The sequence below is a fragment of the Vipera berus genome (assembly GCF_964194415.1).
Source record: "Vipera berus genome assembly, chromosome: 1".
NCBI lineage: Eukaryota > Metazoa > Chordata > Lepidosauria > Squamata > Viperidae > Vipera > Vipera berus.
This window is the reverse complement of record NC_138202.1, coordinates 31,731,289-31,746,696: the sequence shown is the minus strand read 5'-3', so window position 1 is coordinate 31,746,696 and position 15,408 is coordinate 31,731,289.

Below are 15,408 nucleotides of genomic sequence, written 5' to 3'. Positions count from 1 at the left end.
TGAGGAGAGGTATCTTAAAAAAACAGCCTATAAATGGGTTGTACACTTGGGGTGATGGAATGTGAGTTCCTATAAATGAAGTTGGTCTGTGGGGATGGGGATTTTTCACATACGCTGCCCACCTATTCCCTGGAAAATCCATTCCTGAGGTCCTGGACCTTGTTTCTAGATGGGTTTTGTTGACTCCCCAACTTCTACTATTCCAGGATTGGACCTCCATGCCAGGGGACCAGTGGGGGAGATGGATCTGAGAACACTTAGAAGTTTATGCAGTGCTTTTTTTCTTAAAAAAAAAAGGTGCCGGAACTCAGAGGTGCTGTCACTGGGAGCGATGCTGGTGTCTTGCTACCCATCCTTTGCACCCCTGCCCCTGCGGCTCGGAGCCACATGCCGCGGAGATTCCCCTCCCCGCAGTTGCCACGCTGCGGCCCGTGCTGAGCCCCCACCCAGAGCTGCTCCGAACCCCGACCCAGAGCTGTGTTCCTTGTGGCAGTGGTCTCTGGTGCCAAACAGCCTCTTTCCAACCACATCCAGAAAAATTTGTAAAAAACATTGGAATTCTCAAGGCCATGTTTGCTATTTCCCAGCAATCTGTTACTGGAAGGAAAAAGCAATCCTTGCTGTGTTACTGATCCCAGAGAAGCATTTGCATGTATGCAGGTATCCTTAGGATGCCATAGTTATGGATGAGAAATATTGGTTGCAAAGTTGGCATTTCTGGATGTAATACAGATATTTTGGACTTATTTTTGTATCTTTGCATGTTTGATATTTTTAAAAAGGCATATGGTACTGACTACACTTATGCACATATGTAACATCTTTTGCTAGGATACATGACCACTGCTTGTCCAGAATGTGAAAAGTGAAAGATTGTGACTAAATAAAATTTTAATGTACAGATAATACCACCATAAATTATTTTAGCTTTTTAAATAAATGTTATTGATGTTAAGCTCACCATGGAAAACATCATATGTTGTTATGTATATACTAGGTTAATTATTTAAAGACTGAAGTGCAACATAACTAGATTCTAAATAATCTATTTTTCAAAACACACAACAGTCCAAACAGTAAAAGTAAAGTCCAAATTAAAAATATTTCATTCTTAAGAATTGTTTAATTTAAAGTGGTTTAGTTGTAATAGATGGTTATAGATTCAAAATAGTTTTCAAGAGTATTTACAAAAGATACTATTTATTTTCTAGCATCAGCTAAATTAGACATATTACATTGAGAAAAATGTTTCTCATTTCTTTCCTGTTACCTTTATTGATTTCATTGCAGAGATGTTAGCATAGGAAATAGATTATTTTGTTATCTAATTTTACCTTCCAAAAGACAGAAGCAGATGAAAAATGTGAGGTTCTTTCCTGTTGGCTTTTTTGAATTAGCTGTTTTAGATTCTAAAAGTTTAGTTCCTAAACAAGTAACCTTGTAAATAATTTTAATGTCCTCCTCTAGTGCAGGGTAGTCAACCTTGGCTCTTTTATGTCTCAAGGACTTCAACTCCCAGAATTCCTGAGCCAGCATGGCTCAGCTTGGAAACCTCTCTCTTTCCCCTCAGCGTGGCTGGTTCAGGATTTCTGGGAGTTGAAGTCCACGAGTCATAAAAAAGAGCCAGGATTGCCTACTCCTAAAGCCAATAAAGGGAGCTTTTTTTGTTTTGCAAAAAAAAAGGTGCCAGAACGCCGTTCTGAGCGTTCTGTGAGGAAAAAAGCCCTGAGTTTATGCATTCCACCACAACAGTGAGTTGTTTCAGGTACTCATAAGCTTCATGTTACCTGTGCCTCAGAGCAGCTGCTGTGTGATCTGAACATGAAATTATTATTTTGAATATTTTGACATGGTTGCAACCTAAGACCTCCATAGGTGGAAGGATCAATTAAGATGTTCTCCCCTAAGCATCTTAGAGATCTTGATAAATTCCTATAGGGTTGTTTGGATTTCCTAGTGACCTGATAGATAAAATAGGATCTTACCAGGGAGGGCAGAAGAATTGGAATTCCCTGCTATTTTTTTTATGTGGTAATTGTGGAAATTAGCTGCAAAAAATTTAAGGGCTCTTAGGTCTAAATAAATTTGAGAATCAACTAATCCATTTTCCTTATTCATATAATATACTAATCTGTATCCCCATTGTTCATTTTCTTGTGTCATGCAACAGAATTATTCTTAATATGTAATGTAGGAGAAAACATGGTGTTGGTTAGGACAAGCAAAACATTCCTCTCCCTAAATTACCTTCCCAAACAATAGGCCATGCTAGCTCAGTGATAAAAAGAACTTAGAAGGCCAAGCAATGTTGATAAAGCTCAGAGGGAGGCAAGCAAAGTATTTGGGAAACAAAGCCAATATAAGATAACCCTCCCTCCCAAAAAACAATTCTTTAGAAAGATACTATGTACTAAAATACTCTTGTCAATACATCATTGTTTTTGTAGTTCTACACCAGACATGTCAAACTCGCGACATCCGTCACATCGTGCAACGTATCGAAGGTTTTTCGCCATTGCCAGCAATGGGGTAGGTGTGGTTTCCCGGTGACGCATCCGGCACATGGGCCGGCAGTTTGACACCCCTGTTTTACACTGTTATTACATAAAAAATGCCCCATATATGCACCCACATGAACCATGCAAATGTATGTTTAAATCATGCCGTTTAATCATGTTTATTTTTATTTGTATAACCCTATAATATGAAAGGGGTTGCATCTCCACTTCTTTAGGTTTCATTTAGTTGAGTAAAGTAAGAGAGAAATCTTGTGTGGACCCATTGTCCCTTCACTCAAATGGAATGTTCAGAGATATCAATAAATATTCAGATATTAAGAGTGTTCCCACATGTTGTTTTACCACCCCATTTGGTTCTGTTAAATAAATCCACACACAAATCAGCAAATGAAAAAGGGGTTAAGAAATGCAAATTAACATTAGTGACTCATACCCTGAATATTCTGTGATACCAAAGCTTTTCAAGTGTTGACAATAGATGGCTTCCATTTAACATTTCTATTGTTTCATAATGCAGTTATTCCTTAATTAACAACAATTAGGACCAACAATTCCATTGCTAAGCACAAAATCATTGACTGTGACAGGCTTACAACTTAGGGGTTGGGTTGTTAAGAGCTAGGGTTAGGTTTAGGGTTTGCTAAAAACACTTAGTGTTTGCTAAGTGCAAAATCGTGATCACATACAATTTTATTTCTGCCTTCTGTATTAACTGCTCATTGCAAACTAGTTATGAAGCATACAAATGGCAATTGTGACAGCTGGACTGCGCCGGTTATGAAGTATACAAATAGTGATCGGGTGTCTATAGGATGCTGCAGTGGTCATAAATGCAAGCATTCGTCACAAAGTTACATGTTTAGCACCATCATAACTTCAAATGTCACTACACGAGGCTGTTGGTAAGCAAGGGTTATCTATAATAATCAGCAGATTTTATTCCCAAATGTATCTCCTGCCAATTGCAAATGATCAAGAGTACAAAGCCAACAGTCATTTAATACAGGGCTTTTCAACCTTTTCACCCATTGTACCACTTTTAGGATACGGCAGCATCCGAGTACCACCAGTCGCCTAGCAAGGTGTCAAAAACTTGATGACCAAAAAAAAAGGAAAAAAGTGATGAAGTACAGGTAGTCCTCGACTTACAACAGTTGGCTTAGTGACTGTTCGAAGTCACAATGGCACTGAAAAAAGTGTTCCCCAAGCCACAGCCGAGCAAGACACCTGCCTGCCCACCCAGTAGCACTCTTCCTTCTGTCCGAGGTTTCATTATTGTGAGGATTGGCAGTGGGGGTGGGGTGGCGGTTGCTTGGTTTTTATTTCCCCCCCCCTCTGCTGGGTGGTTGCAGCAGGTTTTGGTCACTTCACATGACCCTGGGACACTGTGACCATCATAAATATGAATCAGTTGCCAAGCATCTGAATGTAAATCAGCCCTGCAGCCACTTTTCTAGGATGGTTGTGTACCACCTGCTAGGTGTCAATATACCACAGGTGGTACCCGTACCACTGGTTGAAAAGCCCTGATTTAATAAAAGTATATGTGAAAGAATTCCAGCCAACAGTCATTTAATACAAGTAGATGTGAAAGAATTTTAGGGCAGAAACAGTATAATGCTGGAGCAGAGGCTTTCAGGGTACACTTGCTCAAGTTCAAATTGTCCAATAATAATGATGATTGTTAACCTGATCATATTTCAGCTGGTCTTTCTTCACTTCTCTTTTGGAGGAGAGATAATAACTACTTGTTAGATAAGTTACTTTCCAGCAATGGGATGTTTGTGTCCAGGTAGTTTAACCCTTGCATTTCAGAGCAATGTGAACTATTCCAACATTTTATGGTGTGGTCCTGTCCCCTGTGATGAGAGACAAATGTTTCTCCAGTTTTCATGTCGGAGGATATTGCTGAGTTAGGAGTTGAGGATGCTAGTTTCACCATGGAGGAAATAGAAGTCATTTAGTAAGGGACAGAGTGCTTTACTAGATCTTTCCCCAGGCTAGCAATTGGGGCTGGTTTGTCCTAGTACTGGCCAACCATTCACAATTTTAAAAGGGAACGATCATGTTTTCTGTTAGGAATAGTTTTGCCCATGAAAATTTCCCTATGTTGGATGAGAAACCAGCATTTTAATGTCTCGGTTCCATCTTTTTTTTTTATTTTATTGGAAAAGTTTTAAAATACAATTTTCCTTTAACAAACCCACCTTCCCCCTCCCTACTCCCCCCCTACCTCCCCCCAACCTCCCCTCCCTCCATCCCCCCCTCCCCCCCCCGACTTCCCAGAGCTAAATACAAGGTATATATCTATAAAAAGGCAATCATAAGCAACCATATACTACCCACTATAAAATCTAAAATCCATTACTCTCTAGCTTATATAGGATAAGACACACCTTAACAATATTGACTATATATAAAAAACTAAAATAAAAAAGGGAAAAAAAAAACAACGAAAGAAGACTTATTCGAATGCTACATAAAACTTCTTAACCCTATACTTGTTCTGGATAAACTCAATCCATTTTCTCCATTCCATAATATAGCGTTCTTGCGAATGATCTTTCAAATAGGCCGAAATCTTCGCCATCTCTGCCAGGTCGGAAACCTTTAAAGTCCACTCTTCTATGGTCGGCAATTCCTCTTTCTTCCAATATTGGCCTATCAAAAGTCTTGCTGCCGTAATTAGGTTCAACATCAACTTAGTGTCCACAACTGTAGCGTCTGCAATTATTCCCAACAAAAAAAGCTGCGGACAAAACTTTATCCTCTGTTTAAAAATCTTCTGCATATTCCACCAGACTTTTATCCAAAAAGCCTTAACCTTCTTACATGTCCACCATATGTGAAAATATGTTGCATCTTCATCACCACACCTCCAACATTTAGGCTGGTAATTCGGATACATACTTGCAAGCTTTTTAGGATCTAAATGCCATCTATAAAACATTTTATAAAAGTTCTCTCTTAGATTTTGAGCTTGAGTAAATTTTACGTTCCTCACCCAAATCTTTTCCCACATGTCCATTGTGATAACTTCTTGGATGTTTTGGGCCCATTTTATCATACAATCCTTAACAAGCTCTGTCTCTGAATCAATCTCTATCAATGCAAGATATATCCGTTTGATATGTGCTGATCCCTGATTTCTAACTTGCTTTATCAAATTTTCATCAGTCATTGTAAAACCATTTTTCTGGTCTTCTTTCCACCTGGCCCGTAGCTGAATATATTGAAACCAATTTTGAACAACCTTCTCTTCTCGCAAGAGGCTATATGATTTCAAACACCAAACATTTCTTTCCAAAGTTAAAATCTCCTTGTACGTAGTCACATCATGTTTGAAGCCAGCATGAATATTTTCTATTGCGTGTTTTGGAATTGCCCACAATGGTATCTTGCAACTCAACTTATGCCTATACTTCTTCCAAACTCTCAGCAATGCCTGTCTTAAAATATGCACCCTAAACACATTGTCTACCTTCTTATCATACAACAAATATGCATGCCAGCCAAACCACAAATCATGGCCCTCAAGATTTAATAACCTCCCTTGCGTCAAATTAATCCAATCACTTATTCCTACTAATGCAGCAGCTTCATAGTATAATTTAAAATTAGGCAGTTTAAGACCACCTCTCTCACAAGTATCCTGCATAATCTTAAGTTTAACTCGTGGTTTTTTCCCTGCCCACACAAATTTATTGATACCACGCTGCCATTCCTCCAAATTAGAATCTTTCTTAAGAATCGGTATCATTTGAAACAAAAATAAAAATTGGGGCAGGACATTCATTTTCACTGCTGCAATCCGTCCCAACAAAGACAATTGCAATTTTTGCCAACTCTCCAATTCTTTTTGAATTTTCCCCCATAGTTTTTCATAATTATTTTTATATAGCTTTGTATTAGAGGGCGACAAAATCACCCCCAAATATTTAACCCTCTTAACAATCTCAAATCCAGTTAATCCTTCTAAGAGAGCCTTCTGTGAAACTGTCATATTTTTAGCCAAAATTTTAGTTTTCTGTGTATTTACCTTAAATCCAGAAACCTTCCCATATTGTGTTATTATCTCCATCAGGTCCACAACAGAGTGCTCTGGCTGGGTCACTGTAACAACCAGATCATCTGCAAATGCTCTCAATCTATAATCCTGATCCCCAACTTGTATCCCCTTAATTTTCCCCGAACTCCGAATCTTAACCAATAATATCTCTAATGTTAACACAAATAACAAGGGCGATAACGGACACCCCTGCCTTATGCCCTTCTCAATGTTACATGCTGCTGTCAGGCTATTGTTAACTATGATTCGGGCAGTTTGTTTTTGATATAATGCCCTAATCGGCTGTAAGAAATTTTCCCCAAAGTCCATTTTATCTAAAACTTTCAACAAAAATTGCCAATTCAATTGATCAAAGGCCTTTTCAGCATCTAAAAAAATTAGCGCTGCAGAGATCTGGTTGTGCCTTTCCAAAAACTCTAAAACATCAACTATATGTCTCACATTATTTTTCATTTGCCTACCACTAATAAACCCCGTTTGATCCCCATGAATCACCTGTTGCAGAACCCTCATCAGTCTATTAGCCAAAACCTTAGCAAATATCTTATAATCTGTGTTCAAAAGCGATATCGGTCTGTAATTTTTAACTTGAGTAGCATCCTGGTCTTCCTTCGGAATCAAAGAAATAAAAGCTGTTCTCCAAGACGGTGGCACCTTTCCCTCCCTCTGAATTGTCTGAAACAGTTCCTTTAACGGCTTTATCATCTCAAATTGCAAATTTTTATAATAGGCTGCAGTCAAGCCATCCGTACCTGGCGCTTTATCCAACTTCAATTCCTTAATTGCTGTAAGAATTTCTTCTTCTGTAATCAGTTGATTAATCCCCTCTTTTTGTACTTGCGTAAGAACTGGGATGCTAGCATTCTCCAAATATATATCAATATCTTTTACATTAATTTCCTCTTTAGTATATAATTTCGAATAAAAATCCACAAAAGCATCCTTAATAAGATTCTGTTGAAACACAACCCTTCCTTTATACTCAATCTTATCTATATTAGAGGCCCTTTGTTTTTTCCTCAGTCTATAAGCTAACCATCTGCCTGGCTTATTAGCGTTGCAAAAAGTATTATGCTTAGCAAACCGCAGATTGGTTGCCACTTGATCTGCCATTAATTTATCAAATTGTCCTCTTAGCAGTCTAATAGCCTCCTTAACCTTCACATCCTCTGGATTCAGAATCAAAGCCTTTTCTTTTTCCTTTATTTCATTCTCCAGTTCTTTCCTTCTAGTTTCCATTGCACGTCTATGTCTATTATTCATATATATCAACACCCCTCTCATATATGCCTTACTAGCATCCCAAACCATATCCATAGAGGTACCCTTATTCATATTAATCTCAAAAAAATCCTTCATCCGCTGTTTGCATTCTTCCACATTTCTCTGATTTCTAAACAAATTCTCATTTACACGCCATGAGCGCCTGTCTCTTTTCTCCTTATCAATCTCCAACCAAACTGGACTGTGGTCGGAAATAGTTCTTGCACAAATCTTCACCTTTTTAGTTCTCAAAAAAAAATCATTAGTCAACAAAATAAAATCAATCCTCGAAAAAGATTGGTGTCTATCAGAATAAAAAGTATAATCCTTCTCCTGCAAATGCCTCTCACGCCAAATATCTCTCAATTCCAGGTCGTCCTTCATTTCAAAAAAAGATTTAGGCAATCTAGCATGACTTGGAATGCGCTTAAAAGCTCCAGCCTTGTCCAACTGTGCATCCAAGACACCATTCCAATCTCCCATGAGAATAAAAGATTTATAATCCAACTGGGTAAGCTTTGTGTGGAGCAAACTAAAAAAATCCGCTTGTTGTTGATTAGGTGCATATAATCCAACTAGAAGCGTCTTTTTGCCTTCTAACAACAGCTCAATCATAACATATCTTCCATGCTTATCTACTTCAATTAAGTCTGCTGTTAAGGCACTTTTAACATAAACAACCACTCCATTTTTCTTATTCTCTGCAGAGGCAACAAATTGCGTACCCAGTCTCGAGTTCAATAAATACTTTTGATCCAAAACTCTAATGTGCGTTTCTTGCAAACATATAACATCTATCTTAAATTGTTTTAAATATTGAAAAACTTTCTTCCTCTTCTGCGGTGAATTTAGTCCATTAACATTCCAGGTTAGAAATTTAGTTGCCATGCATATCCTCCCAAAGCTCTTGGAGCACAGCTTTGATAGGGCTAATTTCTTTAGGCCGTGCTCCTCCCACAGCTTGCGTACGTTGTGAAGAATCTGAAGACTTTTGCTGATCTTGTTCTTTTATTTTCTTTGCTCGTTTTAAAGCAGCACGCGTTACTCTTTGCTCTCTAGGATCATCCAAAGAAGTTGTATCTTGATCTACTCCAGGGCCACTTTCCTCTGTTTCATCCTCTTGATGTTCTCCTTCTCCCGATCCCTTTCCAGCTTCCAGAAGTGCTGATGGGGTTGCCTTTAAGACGTTATTGTAGAAATCACGCGCTTGCTTCACAGTAATCAGCCGATACCTTTTACCTTCATGCATCACCATCAGCCCATCCGGAATCTCCCATCTAAACCTTATATCTCTTTGCTTAAGCTCATGCACAAGAAATGTATAGTCCTTCCTTCCCCTTAAAATCCTTGGAAGAATTTCTTTTAAAACCAAGACTTCTTGTTCAGCGATCACCACTTTAGCATCAAAGGCAGCTTGTATAACTTGATCTCTAATCTCTCTTTTTGCAAAATAAACCACCACATCTCTAGGCAATTTTCTCTGTCTGGCAATCCATGAATTCACCCGAAACACTTTATCCATAGCTGCTCTTATTTCAGATGCTGGCTGGTTTATCACCACTTCAAGAGCCTCAGAAATCAGCTGCTTTAAATCTTCTTTAATATTCTCTTTTAACCCTCTGATTCTAACAGCAAACTGCATCTGGTAATATTGGGCTAGGCTTAACTCCCTTTCCATTTTGTCTCTTGCATTTTCATTCTCCCGTGCTTTTACTTCTAATATAGCGTTCCTTTGAGCCAGATCATCCATTTTTTCATCTAATTCTTCCACACATCCCGCCACTTTATGCACTGAAGACAAAATGTCTACCTTCATCACGCTGTACTTCTGTTCCATCCTCTCTTCCATTCTCTCCTCCAATTTCTCCAATTTCTCCTCCATCTGTGCAAATTTATCACCGATTGATTGATTGATTGATTCCAAAAGTTTATCCAGAGCATCTCGTAAATCCTTCGGTGTCAGCACTTCAGAAGGGTGCAACGCCTGTAGTGATGATTGTTGCACCGGCGAGGATCCACCGCTCCGAAGAGTTTTAGGGGGAGGTTTCGCCGCCATCTTTTAGTCCTCAATTATGACGCACTTTCACTTAAAGTTTAAAAAGTCCAAAAAGCTAGAAAGTATAGTAAAATAATCCTCTTCACCTTTCCCTCTTGCACCGCTCTGCCTGCTCCTTTAAATCATAGTTCTTTCCTCAGGCAGGGATGGTTCGCAGACGCCTGGCTCTGCTCCAAGAAGTTCGGAGCAGAGACGCCGGCCAGCTGGGAGCAGCCCAGGCTTCGGGGGAGTTCAATCCTTCAGCCGCCCAAGCTCCAAGCTCAGGCGGCCCCGGAGAACTCTACCCCTACCTGAGACCTCACCCCCTCCTCTTCTCCCGAGGAGGGGGCTTCAATTTCGCCCGAACAGCTGATCGGCGCTGTTTCGGGCGAAAAAACAAACAGCTGAGCCGCGGGCAGCCCGGGAAGGCTGTCTCCGGCGCCGCACAGCCACCGGAAGTCCTCTGTTCCATCTTTTTATATAGACAGAACTTTGTGGATTTGGGATGTGGATCTGTAACTTTATAATCATAGTTTTGCAAATATTATGGTCATCTGACTGCTGAAATGAGCATCCATGCTGGAATCCTACCAGAGGAGCAAGTCCCACTTAGCAAAAAAAAATAAAATAAAAAATAAAGTTAACAGGTTCTTTGCTACAGTGGCATCCACACAGTGATGGGTAAGATGCTATCCTGGAAAAGTACAGATAGTTATCAACAAATAAGAAAGCCCATTCTGTTTGGATCTATCAGAATGGTATATAAACTCTACTTTCCCTTAAGCTCTCAGAGAGAAACATACAGAGTGCCTCCACATTCTGTATGAAGTTTTACATGACTTCCAGCACCACTTTCCAGGAGAGGGGATGAAATTTATTTTTTAACTTAGATGGATACTAAAGGTAGTGTATTGTATATAGTCCCGAGTACAATGTTCATAAACAGGAGCTGTACTGCATGGAGTAAGATCTGGCTGTGGGCCTCTGAAAATTTCTGTTGAAGTTGAAACTGCCTACTGATGATCAATGTACCATTCCTTTTGGGTGTTCTGCAAAACTTACAAAGGTTCCAGTGCCGAAGACCTAGTGACTGAGAGGGTAACTTCTTTGTGCAGAAGTCAAGAGGAATACAGATATTAATTGTCTTGATGGATAAAAGAAGCATGCTAAGACAAACAAATATTGACCCTCCCCTGTTTTTTGCATGAGATTCTTTGCATGATACAAATCAAATGTGGAGCCTTGGGCATCAGTCTGGATGTTGCCAGATCCCTTGGGAGTCTGCTACACATCTTGCACATAATAGCAGCAGTATTCCTGAGTGCAGGCTCCATCTTGTAGTCATTTGAAATGGATTTGAGTAGGAAATGGAGATTGAATGTCCCCCAGGGGAGAAGGAGCAATGTTATAAGCTGCTGCCGATTATAAATCTACTTTCCCTTCACCTTCTAAAGAGTAAAGCTGTAAGTGTATGCACTTGGATGCACACCTTCCAAGTGGAAACACAGAAGTTGCAAAATTCTGAGATCAGAAGTGTTGCTGAGGGAACCAGATCTCCTTGGTAGATTTTGTACAGGTATGCCATTTTTGTATATGTTTAATGGCCCAAGAGCCATAAATATATTTATTTATTTATATTTTATTTTAATCCCATTTATATCCCGCCCTTCTCCGAAGACTCAGGGCGGCTTACAATCTAAGCACAAATCAAATGTGCTTAGCAATAGCCTTCATTCTATGTATATGCCTGCTTATTAGGGCTTTCCCCCCCCCCCAAGCAGCATTATTACAAAGTCAGCTTATTGCCCCCAACAATCTGGGTCCTTATATTGTGTAAGTTTAAATGGGGTTCCACTGGCTAGATCTGTAGCTGAGATATGACATACTATACTCTAGGTCTAGGGCCTGAAATGTTGGAATCAGGTAGTCAAGAATCAGTTAATCCCCCTTGCATTTAAGATGTTTCCTGTTGAAAAGTCTGATCCTGCTTACAGTGCTTGTACTCAATATAAATCTTGATTCAATATTTCCAATGGTCAAAACTTTCACCTAAATAGAAATATTTAGGGGGGGGATCAATAATTGGGACTGATCTTCATCTCTGCTGTTTGCCCAATAATCCCTGCCTCAATTATCACACGTCTTAACAACTTGCCACAGCAGTACTTCTAACACCAATTTCTAGGATAAATTTTTCTCACCAGTTTCACCCAAGAATTGCAGAAAAAGCAATTTAAAAGGGATGGAAATGCAAACGCCATCATATAATTATGTAAATTATGATTTACCAATACCTAACCACACAGTACATGTGAATGGTGCATATGGTTGACAAAATCAGGAATAGAATGGTTTCTTTGTGGTAATCTTGGAATTAGAAAAATAAGAGTGTATTGAGACAAGAAACACAGTATTTTAGTAGTGCAGTTCTTTCTAAAGAGATAATTTTATGGGTTTATCTTAGTGTGGCCTTGCTTCCCAGAATCTTTACTTCTAGTATCTTTTCTCAGCTTAATCAACATTGCTTGGCCTTCTAAATGTTAAGGTGACATAGTCTATTGTTTGGGAAGGTAACTTAAAGAGGGGGCTTGTCCTAATCAACACCTTATTTTCTCTTATGATAGTATACCTATATGTCAAAGCTTTCACCAAAGTGCTTCATGATATCTCCATAAAATGATAAAATATGGACTAGATTATACTGTCAGATGAATAAATGATCTACCCTTATTAGCCTAAATTGCAGCATGACTGCTGGGAGACCAGCGGGTTTCCTTATTCAGTTAGTTGGCCATGATGAAAACAGACTGTTGGACTAGATAGGTGGGGGTCCAATAAAGCCGGGCATTCCTTATGTTTTTATGTTACAATTTTATGACTGCACTGGAAGGAAACATCAAATGGAATGCCACTGGGCAGACCCTATTTAGAGTTCTCTGTTCAGCTCTGGGTACTGCAGTTCAGAAGGAACAGTGAGAAATTGGAGCAAATTCAGACAAGGTTGCCAAAATAGTGAAGAGTTTGGAAATCAAGTTCTGGGAGAAACAGTTAAAGGTTCAAGGTATATTTAACATACAGAAAACAGAACTAATTCTAATAGGTGACCTCTAACATCCTTTCCCCCTCTTTCATTCTATGAGTGCGGTTATGAAATGTTGAAGATCTAGGCTTTTTTCCACCTGCCTGATTTTTATAACTCTTGGGGGAAAGTGCTAAAAGTACAGGTAATCCTTGTTTAGCAATCATGGCAACTTGGTCATTAAGCAGAGCTGTCACTAAGCGAAAATTCAACTGTGCTTATGACCTTCCTTCAGCTTTCCTTTCCTTTATAGACTTGTGAAAATCATAAATATCTAAATTGGTCACAAAGTTATTTTTTTATTACATTTGTATCTGCAAAAGGTCCCTGTACAAGGCAATAGCTAATCGAGGACTACTGTACCTGTTATTCAAGTTGGTCTTTGTTGACAGTGAGATACCAGGGCTGTGCACATTTCAGAAATGATTTGGAAGAAGCACTTCAAATTCATTAAAGCAGTTCCACCCTATTTTCAGGTTTCTGAACAAGGCTAAAAGAAAATGAGGATATTTAAAAATTTACCTTAATGAGTTCACTCAGCAAAGCAGATACCTTTTTTTAAGGCTCACAAGGAAACTGAAAAAGAATGGTTGCCCTAATTGGTAGCAGTGACGCTATGATCACATTAGTGCAAAGTCCAAAGCATTTCTTCTGAATCCTTTTTGAAATTGCACAACCCTATTTGATATTTGCATATAGCATAGGTCTCTGTGACTTGTACATATAATCATGGGCACTGGAGGTAAAAAAGGCAAGATAGCAATCACAGTACAGTAGCGCAGTTGAAGCCTGCCTATTTGAATATGCATGCAACAACACTGTTAACAAGAGCCAGTTTTCATTGTGCTATTGAGCCTGCTGTCTTGACTTTTGACAACTTTTCCCTACCCCATGAATGCTTATACTCATATCACAATAAGCCATATTTTATGTAAAAACGTATCAATCAATCTCTCAGTTAATCAATCAATCATCTAGTCAGGACATCCTGAGCCAAAATAAAAAATTGCAAAGGATATAGGAACCTCAACACTAAGAAGTACACAATTTTCAAGGGCAGTTTGCTAGCCTTTTGCTTATGTCAGGATTGGTAAGCTTTTTCAGGCAGAAAAGCAGAAATTAGTTTGCTATATTTATATGTTTTGAGAAGAAATCTGTATATGAATTCTGCTCTGACATGAGCTTAGTTCCTGATGACTTAATAAGTATGTCTATACATTTGTCCTTGCAACGATAATGAAATTAAGTTTGTCATTGCATTCATTTCTAGACACAATAAAATAGCATATCAAGGATATTGCACTGAATCCTTTACTATATGTAGAAAAAACTCTTCAGCCTTCTCTCCTTACTTCATTGTATTCACCAGAAAATGCAGCCCAGTAAAACTTTATTGTTCGTTTCTCCTAAAAGTTTAAATCTGTAAACCACCTGGTAAACCATAGAGTGTTTTGTATGAGTTGGATTAAAGGATTGTGGGAAGTCAGCTGCAGTGATTTGTAGAATATGGCTTATCGCTTACTTTCATGACAGTCAGTTCTATCTTATTCAATGACTTTTGTGCTATGTTCACACTAGGCCCAAAGCACTTCTTTTGTATTGTTTCTAAAGCTTGACCGGCCCCATAATTTATCCCATTTGCAACAGTTAACAATCCTTTTTTCTCATATATATTCCTAAACAACAATTTACATTTTTAAAAAGATTTTATTAAAGATGCTAGATTTGGAACTCCAGACTCCACCTACATACGTTACTTATACTTGCTCTTTAAAAAGAATAATCTTCAAAAAGGTGACATAAGAATACATTTGTAAATATATTTGCAAATATATGTAAGAAAGACAAGGATTGGGTTTATGTAATTTGAAATTATATTTTGCAGTAAAATTATACTTTGCAATTTATTTGATCTGGAAGAAAGAATAAATGTTGCTGAGAAACGGCTTTTTGAGTTAGAAGGATGTGACCTTGAATTTAGGAGGCATGGATATCTATGGTATGGATAATGCTAAGGTTAATGTAGATTTTAAAAATTGTTAGACCTGCCATACTGAGAACATGGAACAGATATAAACCTCATTTTTTCTCAAAAATACCTTTGTATTTTCAGATCAGGAAGTATTTTACAAAAGACAAATGATTACTAAAGATAAATGGTTGATTTCCTAAGACATGTTAGAATTTTGGCAAGGAGAATTTAGAATAAAAACAAGAGGTGGTGGTGGTAGAAGAATATACATGTCAAGAATTTTCTTGTCTGCAATTATTAGAAAAATTTAAAGTAGCTACAAAAACTTTTAGTTTTGAGTAATTAAGATTGAATTTGAAATGGAATTGTGTACAAATGGTCAATATATTATTGCTAAAATGTATAAATCTTGCTGAAATATGAAACAACAAATGGAAGTTTGTAATGATAAAAAGGTCTAAAACTTGGGTT